Raw genomic sequence first — 25,363 nt, 5'->3', positions numbered from 1 at the left:
CCTATCGTGTACAGGGTATGGTCAGTCTTCGTTGTTTTTAGAAATTATGTTGATGGGCGATCGGATATGAGAATTCACCGAAGATGGAGGGAGCTTTTAGCCCTACACGTGAGCAAGACGACTAAAGTCTTTGTGAAACTCTCTATTTCCGCAAAAACGATGAAATTTTTCTGGGTGGAACTGGAAGCTAAAAACACAGTGTGGAAATAAAACTAGGAAACATTATTGGAAAACTTTATTACACCAGGAAAAGCCTTCCAAAAGTTGATTAACAACGGTTACATTAATATAATGATTTGGATTATGCTGTCATAATCGTATTTGTATTATGGTCGAATTTATCATTTTTGGGTCTGGTTGTTCCGAGAGGTTGTTCATCCAAGACTTCATCCAAGACTCTTATGACGTAATACTAACATCTCCATTTAAATTTTTTGAAAGCAGTTGAAAGCATGGAGCTCGGAGGTACTAAATGAAAAATGCCGGAAAATCAAAAATACACTTTTGCACTTAAATCAATTTGAAAGTATGGTCCATACCGTTTAAATAACTTAAACCAGGATATTATGAACGAAATACCGAAATATGTGCATATATTTGCTGTGCCCTGAGAAACAAATATAAGTATACCCTACAACACTATGTGTTGGGGGTATTATAAGTTTGATTGGGCCAAAAATTATGTAACACCTCAAAATATTGGTTTCCCACATGGAAAAGTACATATGGATTTTCCTATCTCGCCGAGCTGATTCGATCTAGCTATGTATGTCCGTCTGTCCATGTTAATTTGTAATCAAGCTAAAGGTCGCAATTATGGCCCAATCCTCACGAAATTGAAAATAGAGGTGGGGTTATGCTCAGAATAGAACCCTATTGTTTTTGGAGATTATTGCACAATATTTAATGGAAATGAAATGGACAAAAAAATCACGATTTTGCCACAATTTTTAATCAATCGACGCGGAAATTTACATGGAGTTAGAGTTTAGGACTGGGCAGAAGCCGGACAATATTTAGCGGGTAAAATAGACTCTAACTTTTATGTAAGGACATAAGAAAATTTCCACGAAACCGCGAATATTTTTAATCCAAGCTATATCATAAATACATTAAAAGGTCACTTCTGACCATTACAGTGATGCTAATAGCCAAAAAATCGGATATGTAGCAAAATAAGTACAATATATATGTAAAAGAGTTGATTTTATTTATTCTGCTTACAAATCAAGAACCGCTGGGCCGATTTTCACATTTCCCATCAATTCGGAATGGTCTTTCGCCAGAAAACTATAAAACCTAAGAAAATCGCGGAAAAATATACCAATAAAAAAGTGAATATCTTTTGTCGAATTTTTCCAATTTTTGTAAAATTTTTTTTTCGCATGCGATTTTTTCAATTTGACTTACAATTTTGAATTGTAAATTTTCTATATTTCTATAGCCTCCAACACTACGTTTTTAGGGTATTATATGCATATCGCAATTATCGTCCGATCCTTACGAAATTTTGCATGAGGGTATGGTTAGGGTCAGAATTAAAGATTATTGTTCTTAAGATGTACATTTAGAGCTGCAAATGGACCAAAAAAAATTTAATTTTTTCTAATTTTGTAGTCGCTCTATAGGCCACAATTGAAAACTAATCGACACGGAATTTCGCATCAGAAGAGTGTTAAGGATAGGGAAGAAGCCATTTTGGATGACCATTGGATTATATTTAGCTGTAAAATGGACCACAACTTTCGTGTGAAATTGTCCTGAATACGTAACAACACTATGGAGTGTGTAAATCTTGCCCGAATTCTCCGGGTCAAAAAAAATTAGGGTAACCTCTAGCGGACCTCTTTGACATTATTTCAAAAACGAAATCTTCCAAAATGGATTTGGATATAAAGGGACTTCGAACATATTGTAGTGTTGTAGGGTATCACATGGTCGGCCCCGCACGACTATAGCCTTTGCTTACTTGTTAGTATTAGCCAAATCGGTTGGAAAATGTGAAATAAATAAGAACAGGGAAAACGTATATCATTATTATTTTAACCCCTCAAAATACTCTTGTCGGACCCAACAAAGTATATATATACTCTTAATCGGCGTAAAATTCTAAGTCGATTTAGCAATGTCCGCCTGTCTGTCTGTTGTAATCACGCTATCTTTCGAACGAATTGAGATCGAAGACTACAATTTTGTACACATGTTTATTTCGCCAGTAGGCAGGTTAGGTTCGTAAATGGACCATGTAGATCCCCGTTTTCATATAGCCCCCACATAACGGCACCTTCCAATATTCGGTATTTTAATGAGTTTAGCGACATTATGCAACGGAATTGTTTCAAATTTGCTACTTGAAGTTCATAATGGATACTACAGCCTAAGACAGAAAATTGTCTGTGCAGGTCCATGTCTCCGTATAGCCCACATATAACTGTGCCTCCCAATATTCGGTATTTTCATGATTTTAGCGACATTACTCACCGGAGTAGTTTTAAATTACGTATTTAGAGTTCGTAATGGAAACTTCAGTCTGTGATAGAAAATTATCTATGCAGGTCCAGGTCTTCGTATAGGCCCCATATATCAATACCTTCCTATATTCGGTATATTGACGATTTTAGGTACAATATTCACCGAAATTGTTTGAGAATTGTGGTATTTGAAGTTCTTAATGGATGCTGCAGCCTGTGACAGAAAATTGTCTATGCAGGTCCAGGTCTTTGTACAGTTCCGTTATAACGGTACCGTCCTATATACGGTATTTTAATGATTTTAGCTACATTATTCACATGTTATTTATTTCATGTTTCGAATTTGAATATGGTAATGGCTTATGACAAACAATGCCTTTGTACGTCCATGTAGTAAAGACCCCAATATAACGGCTATATTCGGTATTTTTAAGATTTTAATAGAATTTTTAACGGATTTTATTTTTTGAAAATTTCCAAATTCGTTCCTAATGGTGGAGGGTATTCAAAGTTCGGTCCGGCCGAACTGACTGCTTTTTAACTTGTTATATATGATACTGCCAAAATAACGGCCGAAATAACGGTTTTAGATCCTAGGACTCTTTGGACCAAATCCGTTTCAGGACATTTTGAGTCCATCTAGCGGTATCCGTCCGTCCGGTTGGTGAGCACGACAACTCTCGAAGGGAGTATCTGATTTTTCCACACTTGGTACATCGTAATAATATTAGTAAATTTTGATCGAGTTCGAAAATTGGCTATATCGGTCCACACCCTCTGGTACTTCCCACCCCCCACCCCCTCACAAAATGTCGTTATTTAACAAAAAAAAAAAAAAAAAACAGAAAGAAAATCCAATTTTGCTCCATCTCTTCGAGTCCTAATATTTGCTAGGTCAGCTACGAAAGTGGCCAATATCGGTTCACTCCATCAAGTACCTACCCCACAAAGAGTCGAAATGTTGAATAATTATGACTCTTATAAAATGTGAAGTAAGAGTCCGATGGTCTTGAAAATACACACATCACAATATTTTTAGTAACCCAAAGTCAGATGTGAAGATGGAATAAATCAATCCATTCCATCAAGTACCTCCCCCACAAACAGTCAAAATTTTAAATTTAAAAATTAAAATTAAAATCCGATTTCATTCAAACTTGGCACATCTCAATATTTATATCATCACAATATTTGCTATAAAGATGGTAGAGATTTTTCTATATTTCCAGTTCGCACATCCCATTATTTCTAGTAAGACAAGATCTGCTGTAAAGATGGGATATATAGGTCGAGTCCTTCCCGTTCGGGATTTTCGGGTTTCTTGTAATTTTGCCCATACCAATATTTTTACACCCATTTTACAATTTTAAACCAGTAAAGAAGGTCTTAAAGCCGGGCGGGGCCGACTTTATAATACCCTACACCACTTTGCTAATTTAGTAGAGCTCCGTATATATACTTCTGTCGATTTTAAGAAACATTCCCATAGCTACTTTATTATACCCTCCATCTTGGATAGGAGGGTATATTAACTTTGTCATTCCGTTTGCAACATCCTTAAATATTCGTCTTAGATCCCATAAAGTATATGTATTCATAATCAGCATAAAATTCTGTCCGTCTGTTCCTCTGTCTGTCTGTCCGTTTGTCTGTCTGTTGAAATCACGATACAGCCCACATTATATGACGTAGAGCGCCAAAATTTAGCAGAGCTATTTGCATTGTGTCTAGGATGGTTGTTATTGAAAATGAGATATATCGGTCCACGTTCTGGTATAGTCCCCATATAACGGTACCTCCCGATATTCGGTATTTTGATGATTTATGCCACATTTTTCACGGATTTGTCTGGAAATTGGTATTTGTAGGTTATAACGGGTCCCTGAGCGTGTGGCAAAACATTGCATGTATAGGTCCACGTTGTGGACCCCCCCCCCCATATAAAGGTACCTCCTGATATTCGGTATTTTAGTTTTTTTGCCACATTTTTTCACGGATTTGTCTAAAAATTGGTATTTGTGGGTCACGATGGTTTCCAGCTCCGGTGGCGAAACATTGCATGCATGGGTCCATGATTTGGTATAGCCCCATATAACGGTACCTCCCGATATTCGGTAATTTAATGATTTTTGCAACCTTTTTTCACGGATTTGTCTGAAAATTGGTATTTGTTTGTCATAATGGGTTCCAGCTCCGGTGGCGAAACATTGCATGCATGGGTCCACGATTCATCCCGATATTCGGTATTTTTATGGTTTTTGCCACATTTTTTCACTGATTTGTCTAAAAATTGGTATTTGTGGGTCATAATGGGTCCTAGTTCGTGTGGCGAAACATTGTAGCTATAGGACCACGTTTTGGTATAGCCCCCATATAACGGTACCTCCCGATATTCGGGAATTTAATGGTTTTGCCACATTTCTTCTAATGTTTCTTTTACCCTAAGGTGGAGGGTATTAAAAGTTTGGCCCGGCCGAACTTAATGTTTTTTACTTGTTTTATATTCATTTTATCTTTAAAATAATTTCACATAGTTTTATCGTGGCCTTTGATGGAAACCACGAGGTTATGCAAATCTTCATTGTATTTACTCTATATTTACGCCCTTTTTCGTGTTAATGAGTATTCAAAACAAATACTAGCGCTGTCCTAGATGTTGCCATACGGAAATTTGACGTATGGCAAAATTTTAAGCGTTCTGATAAATTCACTAAAGTTCATCTTCCCCGAAAGCAAATTTCCTTACCCTAGACATTAAAGTTCAATTTCTGTAGCAGGTTTTTTGATTTATACACTCTTTAAAAGGGTAGAAAGCTTGAAAAGGTTCAGGTGAAGTCAAACTATCTATTATGCATACTTTACCCACAATTTTGGATGAATGTTGTTTATTTATCTTTATTTGAAAATGCTTCCTTTTGTGCCCTTCGGCAACTCAAAAGGACCAACTAAACTATCATTTGGTCATTTCAAACTTAAATTACATCGTCTTATTACTTTGGAAACGGTTGTAACTACCCCAACTTGTCTTGTAAAAGTTTTCTCTATAAAGCTTGTTGCTTAACACCGGAAACCGGAAACCAAAAATTGCTGCATTTTGTACAAAAGCAAATCGTAACGTGAATACACAGTCATGGAATGGCGCGTCACAGTTATATTGTGATGTCTACATTACAACCTTTATCTCTTTTCAAAAAAAAACGGAGAAAAAAACAAATAAAACAGGGAAAAAGTTGTATTCCATTGAGAGCAGAGACAATGTTGATAGTTTACATTTAACCATTGTATTTGGTGTTTATGCTACATGCATGTGTTAGTAAATGCAATAGTATTTGTGTGTATCTCTCAGATTTGTTGTGCTGTTGATGATGTTTATATTTTCTGTATGTTTGTAGTAGGTCTGACTACTTTTTGGACAGTATTGCCCTGCCCACCGAAATCAAATTCGGGAAAATTTTGGAGAAAAGATTTAAAATAGACCAAAAAAGAGTAATAAAACCAAAAATCGGAGAGATGAATTGTGGCAAGCTTTGGATGCAAAAAAAAATAAATAAATAAACAGTAAGGAAAATTCAAAAGTTGGGAGGGGCTGACTATATGATACCCTACACCATAAACGTTTGGCTTTAGAGCAGTTATAGTTTGGTTTCAGATGGGAGGCATATCCATTTCTGAATATCTGATTTTTACTAGAGAAATTTTGTTCGTTTATACCAACTAATATTGCATGATATCACTTAGAAAAGGATTATATTAAGCAAATATATAATGGAACCGAGTTCCGCCAAATTCACTCCATTTAAGCTGACATTAGCCACAATCAACACAATAAACCTGAAATCGGATTAACGATATGTATGAAAGCTATATCCAAATCTCAGATGATCTCGATAAAATTTGGCAAAGGCATTTCCGAGCTCTATAAGATATCTGGTACTAAAAATCATTCTTATCGAATGCGTTTTGCGATTGTGAAGGAAGTAAACACGAAATCGGATGAAACGTATATATGGGAGCTATAGCTATATATTAAAAGCGATTTTGATGCACTTGCTTCTAGACTGCATTCGGTCGCATATGCCAAAATGCAGGTCATTTGGACTTATATTGGCCATTTGGTGCACAATTAACCCGAAATCGGTTGAAGATGTATATAGGAGCTATATCCAAATATTCTTCGATCTTGATAAAATTTGGCAGAGGTATTTCTGGGCTGTATCTGATACCAAACATCATTCTTGTATATTACGAATGTGGGGAACTTAAGCATCAAATCGGATAAAACATATATATGGGAGCTATATCTGAACCGATTTCCTCCAAATACGATGTACCTTCTTCTAGACCGAATTCGATAGGATGTACCAAAATTCAGGACTTTTGCACAAATCGATTGAAGATACACAGGGTGAGATTAAAAAACTGCTTTCATTTCGAAATCACTCGTCCGACAGCTGTTAAAAAAAAAGTTATTCGTGATGGAATTCAGGCTTAACTCTAGTTTAGTAAATACGCTCCAATTTTTTCGAAATTTTCAGTGGTAGGTATTTTTACACTGATCCCGGGAAACTATTTTTTTCTTGGGGGACGGACCCGGGACCCCTGATTTTTGTCCCGAAAGTCCGGGTTTAAGACCCAGCCCGGACCCGGATCCACTTACCCGTTATAGACAATGTAGGTATCGTTATGGAAATACCTATCCAACAAATGGTCATATGATGGGGTAACTTGAGATTTTCTCCTCTGGAAAAAATTTCGAAAAAATTGAAGAGTTTTTACTAAACTAGAGTTGTTCCGGAATTCATTCAGCGTGATAGTGTGATTTCTTTATATTTGGCTGGAAAACCACAAGTGGCTATCGTTAGAGCACTCCAGCATTTAAAATTTGAATAAATTTTTTGACTTGTACCATCGCTCCTTGCGGTGACCGGTCACCCCAAAAAAGTCAAAAAGGGCCCATTTGCGGGGACAACAAAATTGATGCCAAATTATAGCTGCTACTCTTACCTTTCCAAACTGCTACAATTTGTAGTAATACCTTTACTGAGTTCAGAGATATGGGTCTTTTCATCCGCTTAAACCGATTCTAGCCAGTTCATTAAAATTATGTTTTCAATAAAAAAAGGTTTATTTCGCGTAGCAGTCTTGGGAATTACAAAAGTTTTCTAAATTTGGCACTTTTTGTAAATAGGCGGCCTTTGGCCGGAACTTGAGATTTTCTCATCTGGAAAAAATTTCGAAAAAATCAAAGAGTTTTTACTAAACTAGAGATGTTCCGGAATTCATTCAGCGTGATAGTGTGAATTCTTTATATTTGGCTGGAAAACCACAAGTGGCTATCGTTAGAGCACTCCAGCATTTAAATTTGAATAAATTTTTTGTCTTGTACCATCGCTCCTTGCGGTGATAGTGGCAGCGCAGCCCGACGTCAGGGAAGTGGACGTCTCGGAAGAAAACAGCAACATCAGCAGAAATGGTTCGAAAAGTAAAGAAGCGACTTGATCGAAATCCGCGTTGCAGTGGCCGAAAAATGGCTCGTGAGCTGAACATATCGCAATATTCCATTCGGAAAATATTGAAAAATGAGTTCGGGGTAGAGCCATTGATATTCCAAAAAGGGCAAGAACTTACTCAGCGACTGAAAGAAAATAGACTCAAAAGAACTAAACAGTTGCTTCGCTTGGCCGAAAGTGGTGAACTGCCGAATTTTCTTTTCCCCGATGAGAAAACATTCATTGTTCAGCTGTTTGTAAAGAAACAAAATGATCGTGTTTACTTGCCAAAGAGGTTAGCTGAAAATGTGCACGTTCTGTTGGCCACCAGAATTCAAGCGCAGGCCATGGTGGGTATGGGCCGCCATCACAGCCGATGGTCGGTCTACGCTTATATTAATCGACCGTGGCATCAGAATAAATGGCGAATATTATCGCGAAAATATTCTGGAGGGTGTATTAAAGCCTTGGGCACGCAAACATTTTGGTTGCAGACATTGGACATTCCAACAGGACTCAGCACCATCGCACTCAGCACGCGCTACCCAAGAATGGTTACAAAATGAGGTTCTTCGCTTCATTTCCAGTGCAAAATGACCATCAAGTCTGAAGTATTTTGGAAAGCAAGGTTGGCACTAAAAAATACCATAGTGTCGATCACCACAAACAAGCGCTTCGCGGGGAATGAGCCAGAATACCGCAGAGCAACATTCGGGCAACGTGTGACGGTTGCATTGGCCGTTTGAAGGCCATAATTCGTGCCAATGATGACCAATTGGAACAAATCTGAACTTATTCTGAAATTTGATGCTATTTCCGACATTTTCTGCTTTCATCAAAAAAATTTAAAAATTATGGCATTTGACTTTGTTGCAGTTTGTTGTCTCACCCTGTACTTTGTACTTGCTTGTAAATTGAATTCGGCTGGATGTGGCAAAATTAAGGTAATTTGGACTGATATTGTCCATTTGGTGCAAAATTAACCTGAAATCGGTTGAAGATTTATATGGGAGCTATATGTATGTTATCACCAATTTCAATAGGGTTCGTCCTTGGGTCAAACTTTAGAGACATTTGAAAAATTTCATCTCAATCGGATAATAAATGCGAACCTAATTGTGTTCACAAGAATACATGGACGGACAGACGGACTGACATGCATAAATCGACTCAGAAAGTGATTCTATGAAGATTCTCAAAAGTAACTATGGTGTATCTGCCTTCCTTCTCCATGTTACAAACACATGCATAAAGTCATACTATCCTTACCATCCGGTGCAGAGTATAAAAACTTTGGTGGTGCTTACGGAGGATAAAAATTCAAAAATTATGCTTTTCAGAATCTTAGTTAAATTCCAACCCCATGATACAATTTTCGACCAATTCGGCTATTTTTGTTGAAAATACCCAAAATAACTAGTTTGATCAGCCTGCTGAACTATATGTGTGTACGCTTGTTTGTACATTGGTGAATTTTTCCCCTGAATTTCCTTGTTGTTTTTTTTTCTCTGTTTGCTCTTCCTGCTATATTCGTGTTTGTGTGAGTGTGTGTGTTTGCTTATTTTTTCGTTTCGTTTTTGGCCAGGCAAAGATAATGTCAGTTATTTTTCGAAATTAAATTGTCAGTAACATTGCAAATTACCATTTTTATGGTATGTTGCCTCTTTTATTGTTATATCGTTTGCACATTCGTTAGAGGAGTACATTTTGTGGCTCTGACTGTGACAGGCCGTTCGTGTGAGAGTGCCTTTTGTATAAAAATGCAATAAACAAATCGGTAAAGGTTTAGATAAGACTTATAATGGTAATACCACATATAAGAAGTCATATACGTCGGCATTAACAAAAGAGTAAAAATAGAAAATAAAAAAAATACATTTCGAATACAAAATTTAAAATAGATTTGTAAAAACAGGAATTTTTACATGAGATTTTAATTTGGCTTGGAATAAACTTGGGATGAGAACAGAAGCCAGGAGCATTATTTAAATAAGTTTACAAATGTGATTAAAATTGTTATGGAAATTGCATAGAAAAATAACTGCTTGGTGTTTTGAATTGATTGTTTCGATTCCGAAGAGATATGGTAATTTGGAGACATTAATTGCGGCTCTGTACGCAAAATTTATCCTGATATCCATTGGATGCTTGACTATATAAGGTTATTTTTAATTATCTAATGATTTTATTCGTGAATTATTTTTGGAGCATTCTGAATTAGAGTCAAAATTTGGCAAGATTTATCTAACTCCTTTATTGGCTCTTCGTGGTAGTTTTTTAATTTTTTATATACCCTATGATAAATGGTCGGAATGTTATTTGAAGATTCAATTTATAAATGTCCTTTAATTACAAATGGAAAGTTTCTCAGACATTGTACTCCAAGGTACAAAGGGTAAGAACATAAAAAAAACAAGTAAGCAAAAGCTATAGTCGTGGGGGCCGACCATGCGATACCCTACAACTCTACAATATGTTCGAAGTCCCCTTATATCCAAATCTATTTTGGAAGATTTGGTTTTTGAAATAATGCCAAAGATCCCTGCCTAGAAGTTACCCTTAGATTTTTGACCCGGAGAATTTGGCCAATATTTACGCACCCCGTAGTATTGTAAAGTATTCAAAACAATTACACACGAAAGTTGTGGTCCATTTTACAGCTAACTATAATCCAATGGTCATCCAAAATGCTAGACTTTTTCTCTGTCCTCAACTCTCTTCCGTGTCGATTAGTTTTCAATTGTGGCCTATAGAACGAATAAAAAATTAGAAAAATTTAATTTTTTTTAGCCGTTTAAACCTCTAAATGCACATCCTAAGAACAATGAGCTTCAATTCCGACCCCACCCCATTCAAAATTTCGTGAGGATCGGTTGTAAAAATTTAGATAATTTAAAAATCAAAATTGTAAGTCAAATTGAAATCAGTAAAGAAAGTCTTAAAGTCGGGCGCAGCCGACTTTATGATACCCTACACCACTCTAATTTAGTAGAGCTCCACATAACAATTAAAAGTTTTTTGGAAGAATTCAATCATACACGCTATGATTATAATTATAATTTAAAGTTCAAAGGACTAAATATGCCGAAGCATTTGTGTCTTTTAAATTCGGACTTGTATTGCCCATTTGGTGCACAATGAATTTGAAATCGGATAAAAACATATATGGGAGATATATCCAAATCGGAACCGATCTCGATTAAATTTGACTAAGCTATTTCTTTATTTGTAGCTGTATTTGATATATTTCCCTGAATATCGTTGCTACGGAGTGCATATTACGGTTGTGGGTAACAAATATAACATCGGATGAATAATATATATGGAAGCTATAGCTATATCTGAACCGATCTTCACCAAATTTGACATACTAGCTTCTAGATTGAATTCGGTCGTAAGAGCCAAATTCCGTGCCATTTAGACAAATATTAGACATTTGGTGCACAATCAATGGTAAATCGGACGAAGTTATATATGGGAGCTATATCCAAATCTGAACCGATCTCGATATTTAGCAAATGTATTTCTGAGCTGTATTTGATACATTTCCCCAAATATTGTTGTTACAGAGTGCATATAACGGCTGCGGAGGACAAAAATAACAAATCGGATGAAATATATATATGGGAGCTATAGCTATATCTTAACCGATTTCGATCAAATTTGACATACTTACTTTCAGGCCTAATTTGGGTGTATATGCAAAATTCCATTCAATTTGGGCTGATATTACACGTTTGGTGCACAATAAAAGGTAAATCGGACTAAGTTATATATGGAAGCTATATCTAAATTTTGACCGATTATCGCCAATTTCAATAGGGTTCGTCCCTGGGCCAAACAAATGATCTGTGCAAAATTTCATCTTGATCGGGCAATAAATGCGACCTGTACTTTGTTTACAAAAATACATGGACAGACGGACAGACGGACGGACGGACGACCGGACGGACGGACGACCGGACGGACGGACGGACATGCATAAATCGACTCAGAATGTGATTCTATGCAGATCATCAAAAGGAACTATGGGTCTATCTCGTTTCCTTTTGCCTGTTACAAACAAATGCACAAAGACATAATACCCTGACCACCTTGTGGTGTAGGGTATAAAAATAGCATGCGATAAAAAAAAACACGACAAAAATGGAAAAAAAAATTAAACAAAAGATATAATTTTTTTTTTGATATATTATCCCGGGATTTTCTTAGATTATATCCTTTTCTGGCAAGAGACCATTCCGAATTAATGAGAATTGTGAAAATCGGCACAGCGGTTTTTGATTTAAAAGCAGAATAAATTGAATTGATCTTCTTCTACATATTTATTGTATCTATTTCTATCCGATTTCTTGGCTATTATCATCACTGTAATGGTCAGAAGTGATCTTTTAATGTATTTGTGATTTGGCTGGGATTAAAAATATTCACGGTTTAGTGGAAATTTTCCTATTTTCTAACATGAAAGTTAGGGTCTATTTTACCCGCTAATTATTGTCCGATGGCCGCTCAAACTGGTAGGTTTCTGCCCAGTCCTAAACTCTAACTCCGTGCACATTTTCGCGTCGATTGGATCATAACTGTGGCCAATAGAGCAACTGCAAAATCAGGAAATTTTTCTGTTTTTTTCCATTTCAACCCCTAAATATCGTGCGATCATCTCCAAAAACAATAGGGTTTTATTCTGATCCAAACCCCACCTCATTTTCAATTTGGTGAGGATCGGTTCATAATTGCGACCTGTAGCGTGATTACAATTTAACATGGACAGACGGACGGACATACATAGCTAGATCGACTCAGCTCGGCGAGCTAGGAAGACCCATATATACTTTCCTATATGGGAAACCAATATTTCGAGTTGTTACATAATTTTTGACCCAATCAAACTTATAATACCCCCAACACATAGTGTTGTAGGGTATAATTAGAAAAAGAAAATCTGTGAAAATAACGAAGACGTCGACTTGCACAGATAATTTTCTGTCTTAGGCTGTAGTATCCATTACGAACTTGAAATACCACATTTGAAACAACTCCGGTGAATAATGTCGCTAAAATTATCAAAGCAACGAATATAGGGAGGCACTGATATATGGGGCCTATACGAAGACCTGAAAGATAGCGTGATTAAAACAGACAGACAGACGGACAGCAGACAAACAGACAAACAATATTTAAGGAGTTATTAGCTTTTTAAAAGAGGCTATTTTTCCTCTTTAAATATCTGCAATCAAAACGACGCTAAAAACCCCAAAATGTCAATATTTAAGGAGTTATGAGCATTTTGAAATAGGCTATAAAGAAACTGCAATCAAAGCGATGCTAAAAACCCCGAAATATCTAAATTTAAGGAGTTATCAGCATTTTAAAATAGGCTATTTTTCCTCCTTAAATATCTGCATTCAAAACGACGCTAAAACCCCGAAATGTCAACATTTAAGGAGTTATGAGCATTTTAAAATGGCTATTTTTCCTCTTTAAAAATCTGCAATTAAAACGATGCTAAAAACCCCGAAATGTCAATATTTAAGGAGTTATGAGCATTCTAAAATAGGCTATTTTTCCTCTTTAAATATCTGCAATAAAAACGATGCTAAAAACCCCGAAATGTCAATATTTAAGGAGTTATGAGCATTTTAAAATAGGCTATTTTTCCTCTTTAAATATCTGCAATCAAAACGATGCTAAAAACTCCGAAATGTCAATATTTAAGGAGTTATGAGCATTATGAAATAGGTTATAAAGAAACTGGAATCAAAGCGATGCTTAAAACCCCGAGATTTCAATATTTACGGAGTTATGAGCATTTTAAAATAGGCTACTTTTCCTCTTTAAATATCTGCAATCAAAACGATGCTAAAAACCCCGAAATGTCAATATTTAAGGAGTTATGAGCATTTTAAAATAGGCTATTTTTCCTCTTTAAATATTTACAATCAAAACGATGCTAAAAACTCCGAAATGTCAATATTTAACAAGTAATGAGCATTTTAAAATAGGCTATTTTTCCTCTTTAAATATCTGCAATTAAAACGATGCTAAAAACCCCGAAATGTCAATATTTAAAGAGTTATGAGCATTATGAAATGGGCTATAAAGAATCTGCAATCAAAACGATGCTAAAAACCCCGAAATGTCAATATTTAAGGAGTTATGAGCATTTTAAAATTGGCTATTTTTCCTCTTTAAATATCTGCAATCAAAACGATGCTAAAAACCCCTAAACGTCAATATTTACGGAGTTATGAGCATGTTAAAGGATTTTTCATATTCAACCGAATTTTACCATTTGGTAATACTCGGTCCGGTATATCTATGCTCCAATAAATATTTTTTAATATAATCCTTTCGAAGTCATATTATGCACTGTACAGCAATGTTATTTGGTTCATAGTTAGTATAATCTATTTCACTTAAATTCCCTGAATAAACTTTTTTGTTAATTTACCTCCACTAAATACGCATAGCGGTGTAGGGTATCATATAGACTGTGATGTTCTTCTTTTGACCTTTCTTACCGGGTTTTTTGCGGTTTTTTGAAATCGATGGTTAACGCCAATAAGTCAACCACGACTCAAGCCTTAAAAGAGAAGATCATTAAACCTGAAACTTTGGGACAGTACATGCATGTTTTGAAACTCATGGGAGTAATGCGACAACTGGATAAAAATGCATTTGAAAACTAACTACCCAAATGACATTGTTTTAAAGCGTTCGCTATATTATTGTGTATTCGTCAAGCAATGTTTTGCTTAACCCTCAAGGACTATCGCCTGGGTGGAATCCACCCATAAAGCTGAATTTCTGAGAGAAGTTTATAATTTTTCATGAAAATCCTAACTAAATTATAATGTAATCCTCATTTAAATAGTTATTGATATAAAAACGCATTATCTACAGCTACTAGTATGGTAATTTTTACATAAAGCAGGTTTATTGAAAGCCTTGGGTGGTTCACACCCCCGATAGTAATGGCGATCCAAAATTGTGGGTGTTTTACACCCACGATAGTTCTCAGTATTGAAATATATCAGTATAAAATAGTATTATATTTTCTTTGGAATTGGTACACAAAAGGTACGGCAGTGGCAGATAATCAGCGCTGCTCAAGAAAAAATATCTCTTTCCAGTCAAATTTCTCTTTGCTTATTTAAATCAAGAACAGAACAGTGTTAAGTTATTATTTATACAAATATTTTATATCAATTTGCTATAAAATAATTTTGACAAACATTCATGTTTAAAAACAATTAAATGGAATCGTAAAATATAAAGAAAAACAGAATTCTAATTTTCTCTTAAATTATCTCTTTCTTCTGCTCATGTTCTAGAGCACGGGTTTGAGCAGCCCTGCTCAAGATAATGAATGAAATAGTTATATTCCAAAACGGAATAAGTGTGTTTTGTTGATCTCTACATTTCATAGAGATGGAAAAATACTGGATGGTCCAAAGTGTTTGTTGAAATTTACAATAAAACTAAAGGTGGAGTCGATACGACTGACCAGTTATGTGCTACATATAATGTTGCCAGAACTTCAAATCGCTGGCCTTTGGTGGTAATCTATTCGCTTATGAACTTGGCTGCCATAAATGCACGTATAGTTTTGTTATGCACTAAAAATCCACCACTGAAATATAAAAGGCGATCTCTTTTTATAAAAGATCTTGTATTCAGTCTCATTGCACAACAGATAGAAAAGCGTAGCCAAATTAGCACATTATCAAATAACCTAAAATTAAGCTGTCAAAAATTTGCGAAGAAGTTTTGTGCTAACATTGACGAACAGCAGAACATACCTCCACCAGCCAAAAGACTTAAACCTGCCAGGTATGCGGTAATGCAAAGGATCGAAAAACTAAGACGACATGCTGCAAATGTGAAATTTTTATTTGCAAAAGTCACACCAACCCTCTTTGTACGTACTGCTATGGACCAGCTTCATAAGATACGAACTTAATATGTGACGATATGTTTACATGCTGTAATGAGTAACTTAAATTTGTAAGTATTTAGATCACGTTTAAGAAAAAAATTTACTTTATGCCAAAAAAATATTAAATAACTTTTTCTTTTATATATTCTCAGCTTTCCAAATTAGTCCGTTAAAGGATCGTGATGCAAAAACTCAAGAAGTTGGAGCTAATTTTGCAAAGTGCATTTTTAATTTTTTTATTTTTTTTTTCTAATTGTTATATTCCTAACCAAATCATTAAATTAAATAAAATAAGTGAATTAAACATAGAATTTTGCTGTTTTTCAGTAGTTGGGTATTCATTCTTAAAAACAAATCAATTATTATATAAGTTTCGCGTGTCATTTGAGAAAACCAAATACTAACGTTGTATGGGTGGAAACCACCCATCTATAGTACTGACGTAAGTGAAATAGACGATAGTATTCGAGGGTTAAATAGCATTACCGTGGAAAGTTCACACAACCATAAAACTTTTTTTAGTTAACCTCTTCACGTAAATTTATCGTGAATTTCATATATAACCGAACTTTTCCAAGTTTCAGAATGAACTTCCCAACGTACATCAATCAAAATGAAATTATGCGACAATATTCAAAATTTCGCGCTTTTCGGAGTTCTACATTTGGAATTTCTTTTTTTCCCATTCGAAAAGCCATTCCGGAGCATTTCCGTACAAAATTCCAATTGTCATTCCGTTTGTAACTTATCGAAATAATAATTTTAGACCCAACAAAGTATATATATTTTTGATCGGCGAAAAATTCTAAGTCGATTTTGAGAAGAAGAACATCACCGTCTATATGATAACCTACACCGCTATGCGTATTTAGTGGAGGTAAATTAACAAAAAAGTTTATTCTGGGAATTTAAGTAAAATAGATTATACTAACTATGAACCAAATAACATTGCTGTACAGTGCATAATATGACTTCGAAAGGATTATATTAAAAAATATTTATTGGAGCAATAGATATACCGGACCGAGTATTACCAAATGGTAAAATTCGGTTGAATATGAAAAATCCTTTAACATGCTCATAACTCCCTAAATATTGACGTTTAGGGGTTTTTAGCATCGTTTTGATTGCAGATATTTAAAGAGGAAAAATAGCCTATTTTAGAATGCTTATAACTCCTTAAATATTGACATTTCGGGGTTTCTAGCATCGTTTTGATTGCAGATATTTAAAGAGGAAAAATAAAATGCTCATAACACCTTAAATGTTGACATTTCGCAGTTTTTAGCATCGTTTTGATTGCAGATTTTTAAAGAGAAAAATAGCCATTTTAAAATACTCATAACTCCTTAAATTTAGACATTTCGGGGTTTTTAGCATCGCTTTGATTGCAGTTTCTTTATAGTCTATTTCAAAATGCTCATAACACCTTAAATGTTGACATTTCGCAGTTTTTAGCACCGTTTTGATTGCAGATATTTAAGGAGGAAAAATAGACTCTTTTGAAATGCTAATAACTCCTTAAATATTGATATTTCGGGGTTTTTAGCATCGTTTTGATTGCAGATATTTAAAAAGAAAAAATAGCCTATTTTAAAATGCTCATAACTCCTTAAATATTGACATTTCGGGGTTTTTAGCACCGTTTTGATTGCAGATGTTTAAAGAGAAAAATAGCCTATTTTAAAATGCTCATATCTCCTTAAATATTGACATTTCGGGGTTTTTAGCACCGTTTTGATTGCAGATATTTAAGGAGGAAAAATAACCTCTTTTAAAATGCTAATAACTCCTTAAATATTGATATTTGGGGGTTTTTAGCATCGTTTGATTGCAGATATTTCAAAAGAAAAAATAGCCTATTTTAAAATGCTCATAACGTCTTAAATATTGCCATTTCGGGGTTTTTAGCACCGTTTTGATTGCAGATATTTAAAGAGGAAAAATAGCCTATTTTAAAATGCTTATAACTCCTAATAGCCTATTTTAAAATGCTCATAACATATTGACATTTCGGGGTTTCTAGCATCGTTTTGATTGCAGATATTTAAAAAGAAAAAATAGCCTATTTTAAAATGCTCATAACTCCTTAAATATGGACATTTTGGGGTTCTTAGCATCGTTTTTATTGCAGATATTTAAAGAGGAAAAATAGCCTATTTTAAAATGCTCATAACTCCTTAAACATTGACATTTCGGTGTTTTTAGCATCGTTTTGATTGCAGATATTTAAAGAGGAAAAATATCCTATTTTAAAATGCTCATAACTCCTTAAATATTGACATTTCTTAGTTTTTAGCACCGTTTTGATTGCAGATATTTAAAGAGGAAAAATAGCCTATTTTAAAATGCTTATAACTCCTAATAGCCTATTTTAAAATGCTCATAACATATTGACATTTCGGGGTTTCTAGCATCGTTTTGATTGCAGATATTTAAAAAGAAAAAATAGCCTATTTTAAAATGCTCATAACACCTTAAATATGGACATTTTGGGGTTCTTAGCATCGTTTTTATTGCAGATATTTAAAGAGGAAAAATAGCCTATTTTACAATGCTCATAACTCCTTAAACATTGACATTTCGGTGTTTTTAGCATCGTTTTGATTGCAGATATTTAAAGAGGAAAAATATCCTATTTTAAAATGCTCATAACTCCTTAAATATTGACATTTCTTAGTTTTTAGCATCGTTTTGATTGCAGTTTCTTAATAGCCTATTTTAAAATGCTCATAACTCCTTAAATGTTGACATTTTTGGGGTTTTAGCATCGTTTTGATTGAAGATATTTAAAAAGGAAAAATAGCCTATTTTAAAATGCTCATAACTCGTTAAATATTGACATTTCGGGGTTTCTAGCATCGTTTTGATTGCAGATATTTAAAAAGAAAAAATAGGCTATTTTAAAATGCTCATAACACCTTAAATATGGACATTTTGGGGTTCTTAGCATCGTTTTTATTGCAGATATTTAAAGAGGAAAAATAGCCTATTTTAAAATGCTCATAACTCCTTAAACATTGACATTTCGGTGTTTTTAGCATCGTTTTGATTGCAGATATTTAAAGAGGAAAAATATCCTATTTTAAAATGCTCATAACTCCTTAAATATTGACATTTCTTAGTTTTTAGCATCGTTTTGATTGCAGTTTCTTAATAGCCTATTTTAAAATGCTCATAACTCCTTAAATGTTGACATTTTTGGGGTTTTAGCATCGTTTTGATTGAAGATATTTAAAAAGGAAAAATAGCCTATTTTAAAATGCTCATAACTCGTTAAATATTGACATTTCGGGGTTTTTAGCACCGTTTTGATTGCAGATATTTAAAAAGAAAAAATAGCCTATTTTAAAATGCTCATAACTCCTTAAATATGGACATTTTGGGGTTCTTAGCATCGTTTTTATTGCAGATATTTAAAGAGGAAAAATAGCCTATTTTAAAATGCTCATAACTCCTTAAACATTGACATTTCGGTATTTTTAGCATCGTTTTGATTGCAGATATTTAAAGAGGAAAAATATCCTATTTTAAAATGCTCATAACTCCTTAAATATTGACATTTCTTAGTTTTTAGCATCGTTTTGATTGCAGTTTCTTAATGGCCTATTTTAAAATGCTCATAACTCCTTAAATGTTGACATTTTTGGGGTTTTAGCATCGTTTTGAATGAAGATATTTAAAAAGGAAAAATAGCCTATTTTAAAATGCTCATAACTCCTTAAACATTGACATTTCGGTGTTTTTAGCATCGTTTTGATTGCAGATATATAAAGAGGAAAAATAGCCTATTTTAAAATGCTCATAACTCTAACTCGGGGTTTTTAGTATCGTTTTGACTGCAGTTTCCTAATAGCTTATTTTAAAATGCTCATAACTCCTTAAATATTGACATTTCGGGGTTTTTAGCATCGTTTTGATTGCAGATATTTAAAGAGGAAAAATAGCCTATTTTAAAATGCTCATAACTCTTTAAATATAGACATTTCGAGGTTTTTAGCATCGTTTTGATTGCAGATATTTATAGAGGAAAAATTGCATATTTTAAAATGCTCATAACTCGTTAAATATTGACATTTCGGGGATTTTAGCATCGTTTTGATTGCAGATATTTAAAGAGGAAAAATAGCCTATTTTAAAATGCTCATAACTCTTTAAATATAGACATTTCGAGGTTTTTAGCATCGTTTTGATTGCAGATATTTATAGAGGAAAAATTGCATATTTTAAAATGCTCATAACTCGTTAAATATTGACATTTCGGGGTTTTTAGCATCGTTTTGATTGCAGATATTTAAAGAGAAAAAATAGCCTATTTTAAAATGCTCATAACTCGTTAAATATTGACATTTCGGGGTTTTTAGCATCGTTTTGATTGCAGATATTTAAAGAGGAAAAATAGCCTATTTTAAAATGCTCATAACTCTTTAAATATAGACATTTCGAGGTTTTTAGCATCGTTTTGATTGCAGATATTTATAGAGGAAAAATTGCATATTTTAAAATGCTCATAACTCGTTAAAATTTTGACATTTCGGGGTTTTTAGCATCGTTTTGATTGCAGATATTTAAAGAGAAAAAATAGCCTATTTTAAAATGCTCATAGCTCATTAAATATTGACATTTCGGGGTTTTTAGCATCGTTTTGATTGCAGATATTAAAAAAGGAAAAATAGCCTATTTTAAAATGCTCATAGCTTCTTAAATATTGACATTTCGGGGTTTTTAGCATCGTTTTGATTGCAGATATTTAAAGAGGAAAAATAGCCTATTTTAAAATGATCATAACTCCTTAAATATTGACATTTCGGGGTTTTTAGCATCGTTTTGATTGCAGATATTTAAAGAGGAAAAATAGCCTATTTTAAAATGCTCATAACTCCTTAAATATTGACATTTCGGGGTTTTTAGCATCGTTTTGATTGCAGATATTTAAAGAGAAAAAATAGCCTATTTTAAAATGCTCATAACTCCTTAAATATTGACATTTCGGGGTTTTTAACATAGTTTTGATTGCAGTTTCTTAATAGCCTATTTTAAAATGCTCATAACTCCTTAAATATTGACATTTCGGGGTTTTTAGCATCGTTTTGATTGGAGATATTTAAAGAGGAAAAATAGCCTATTTTAATATGTACATAACTCCTTAAATATTGACATTTCGAGGTTTTTAGCATCATTTTGATTACAGATATTTAAAGAGGAAAAATATCCTATTTTAAAATGCTCATAACTCCTTGAATATTGACATTTCGGCGTTTTTAACATAGTTTTGATTGCAGTTTCTTAATAGCCTATTTTAAAATGCTCATAACTCATTAAATATTGACATTTCGGGGTTTTTAGCATCGTTTTGATTGCAGATATTTAAAAAGGAAAAATAGCCTATTTTAAAATGCTCATATCTTCTTAAATATTGACATTTCGGGGTTTTTAGCATCGTTTTGATTGCAGATATTTAAAGAGGAAAAATAGCCTATTTTAAAATGCTCATAACTCCTTAAATATTGACATTTCGGGGTTTTAGCATCGTTTGATTGCAGATATTTAAAAAGGAAAAATAGCCTATTTTAAAATGCTCATAACTCCTTAAATATTGACATTTCGGGGTTTTTAGCATCGTTTTGATTGCAGATATTTAAAGAGAAAAAATAGCCTATTTTAAAATGCTCATAACTCCTTAAATATTGACATTTCGGGGTTTTTAACATAGTTTTGATTGCAGATATTTAAAAAGGAAAAATAGCCTATTTTAAAATGCTCATAACTACTTAAATATAGACATTTCGGGGGTTTTAGCATCGTTTTGATTGCAGATATTTAAAGAGGAAAAATAGCCTATTTTAAAATGCTCATAACTCCTTAAATATTGACATTTCGGGGTTTTAGCATCGTTTTGATTGCAGATATTTAAAAAGGAAAAATAGCCTATTTTAAAATGCTCATAACTCCTTAAATATTGACATTTCGGGGTTTTTAGCATCGTTTTAATTGCAGATATTTAAAGAGAAAAAATAGCCTATTTTAAAATGCTCATAACTCCTTAAATATTGACATTTCGGGGTTTTTAACATAGTTTTGATTGCAGATATTTAAAAAGGAAAAATAGCCTATTTTAAAATGCTCATAACTACTTAAATATAGACATTTCGGGGGTTTTAGCATCGTTTTGATTGCAGATATTTAAAGAGGAAAATAGCCTATTTTAAAATGCTCATAACTACTTAAATATAGACATTTCGGGGTTTTTAACATAGTTTTGATTGCAGTTTCTTAATAGCCTATTTTAAAATGCTCATAACTCCTTAAATATAGACATTTCGGGGTTTTTAGCATCGTTTTGATTGCAGATATTTAAAAAGGAAAAATAGCCTATTTTAAAATGTTCATAACTCCTTAATATTGACATTTCGAGGTTTTTAGCATCATTTTGATTACAGATATTTAAAGAGGAAAAATAACCTATTTTAAAATGTTCATAACTCCTTAAATATTGACATTTCGGAGTTTTTAGCATAGCCTATTTTAAAATGATCATAACTCCTTAAATATTGACATTTCGGGGTTTTTAACATAGATTTGATTGCAGTTTCTTAATAGCCTATTTTAAAATGCTCATAACTCCTTAAATATTGATATTTCGGGGTTTTTAGCATCGTTTTGATTGCAGATATTTAAAGAGGAAAAATAGCCTATTTTAACATATACATAACTCCTTAAATATTGACATTTCGAGGTTTTTAGCATCATTTTGATTACAGATATTTAAAGAGGAAAAATATCCTATTTTAAAATGTTCATAACTCCTTGAATATTGACATTTCGGCGTTTTTAACATAGTTTTGATTGCAGTTTCTTAATAGCCTATTTTAAAATGCTCATAACTCCTTAAATATAGACATTTCGGGGTTTTTAGCATCGTTTTGATTGCAGATATTTAAAAAGGAAAAATAGCCTAATTTAAAATGCTCATAACTTCTTAAATATTGACATTTCGCGGTTTTTAGCATCGTTTTGATTGCAGACATTTAAAGAGGAAAAATAACCTATTTTAAAATGCTCATAACTCCTTAAATATTGACATTTCGGGGTTTTTAGCATCGTTTTGATTGCAGATATTTAAAGAGGAAAAATAGCCTATTTTAAAAAAATAGTTTTGATTGCAGTTTCTTAATAGCCTATTTTAAAATGCTCATAACTCCTTAAATATAGACATTTCGGGGTTTTTAGCATCGTTTTGATTGCAGATATTTAAAAAGGAAAAATAGCCTATTTTAAAATGCTCATAACTTCTTAAATATTGACATTTCGCTGTTTTTAGCATCGTTTTGATTGCAGACATTTAAAGAGGAAAAATAACCTATTTTAAAATGCTCATAACTCCTTAAATATTGACATTTCGGGGTTTTTAGCATCGTTTTGATTGCAGATATTTAAAGAGGAAAAATAGCCTATTTTAAAATGCTCATAACTCCTTAAATATTGACATTTCGGGGTTTTTAGCATCGTTTTGATTGCTCATATTTAAAGAGGAAAAATAGCCTATTTTAAAATGCTCATAACTCCCTAAATATAGACATTTCGGGGTTTTTAGCATCGTTTTGATTGCAGATATTTAAAAAGAAAAAATAGCCTATTTAAAATGTCATAACTCCTTAAATATTGACATTTCGGGGTTTTTAGCATCGTTTTGATTGCAGATATTTAAAGAGGAAAAATAGCCTATTTTAAAATGCTCATAACTCCTTAAATATTGACATTTCGGGGTTTTTAGCATCGTTTTGATTGCAGATATTTAAAGAGGAAAAATAGCCTATTTTTAAATGCTCATAACTCCTTAAATATTGACATTTCGGGGTTTTTAGCATCGTTTTGATTGCAGATTCTTTATAGCCCATTTCATAATGCTCATAACTCTTTAAATATTGACATTTCGGGGTTTTTAGCATCGTTTTGATTGCAGATATTTAAAAAGGAAAAATAGCCTCTTTAAAATGCTCATAACTCCTTAAATATTGACATTTCGGAGTTTTTAGCATCGTGTTGATTGCAGATATTTAAAAAGGAAAAATAGCCTCTTTAAAATGCTCATAACTCCTTAAATATTGACATTTCGGGGTTTTTAGCATCGTTTTGATTGCAGATATTTAAAGAGGAAAAATAGCCTTTTTTAAAATGCTCATAGCTCCTTAAATATTGACATTTCGGGGTTTTTAGCATCGTTTTGATTGCAGATATTTAAAGAGGAAAAATAGCCTATTTTAAAATGCTCATAACTCCTTAAATATTGACATTTCGGGGTTTTTAGCATCGTTTTGATTAAAATTAATTTTAAAATTTTAAAATGCTCATAACTCCTTAAATATTGACATTTCGGGGTTTTTAACATAGTTTTGATTGCAGTTTCTTAATAGCCTATTTTAAAATGCTCATAACTCCTTAAATATAGACATTTCGGGGTTTTAGCATCGTTTTGATTGCAGATATTTAAAAAGGAAAAATAGCCAATTTTAAAATACTCATAACTCCTTAAATATCGACTTTTCGGGGTTTTTAGCATCGTTTTGATTGCAGATATTTAAAGAGGAAAAATAGCCAATTTTAAAATGCTCATAACCCCTTAAATATTGACATTTCGGGGTTTTAGCATCGTTTTGATTGCAGAAATAAAATGCTCATAACCCCTTAAATATTGACATTTCGGGGTTTTAGCATCGTTTTGATTGCAGAAATTTAAAGAGGAAAAATAGCCAATTTTTAAATGCTCATAACTCCTTAAATATTAACATTTCGGGGTTTTTAGCATCGTTTTGATTGCAGATATTTAAAGAGGAAAAATAGCCAATTTTAAAATGCTCATAACCCCTTAAATATTGACATTTCGGGGTTTTAGCATCGTTTTGATTGCAGAAATAAAATGCTCATAACCCCTTAAATATTGACATTTCGGGGTTTTAGCATCGTTTTGATTGCAGAAATTTAAAGAGGAAAAATAGCCAATTTTTAAATGCTCATAACTCCTTAAATATTAACATTTCGGGGTTTTTAGCATCGTTTTGATTGCAGATATTTAAACAGGAAAAATAGCCAATTTTAAAATGCTCATAACTCCTTAAATATTGACATTTCGGGGGTTTTAGCATCGTTTTGACTGCAGATATTTAAAAAGGAAAAATAGCCAATTTTAAAATGCTCATAACTCCTTAAATATTGACATTTCGGGGTTTTTAGCATCGTTTTGATTGCAGATATTTAAACAGGAAAAATAGCCAATTTTTAAATGCTCATAACTCCTTAAATATTAACATTTCGGGGTTTTTAGCATCGTTTTGATTGCAGATATTTAAACAGGAAAAATAGCCAATTTTTAAATGCTCATAACTCCTTAAATATTAACATTTCGAGGTTTTTAGCATCGTTTTGATTGCAGATATTTAAACAGGAAAAATAGCCTATTTTAAAAG

Source organism: Musca domestica, unplaced genomic scaffold, assembly GCF_030504385.1.
Source record: "Musca domestica strain aabys unplaced genomic scaffold, Musca_domestica.polishedcontigs.V.1.1 87, whole genome shotgun sequence".
Lineage (NCBI taxonomy): Eukaryota > Metazoa > Arthropoda > Insecta > Diptera > Muscidae > Musca > Musca domestica.
This window is presented reverse-complemented; position numbering follows the sequence as displayed.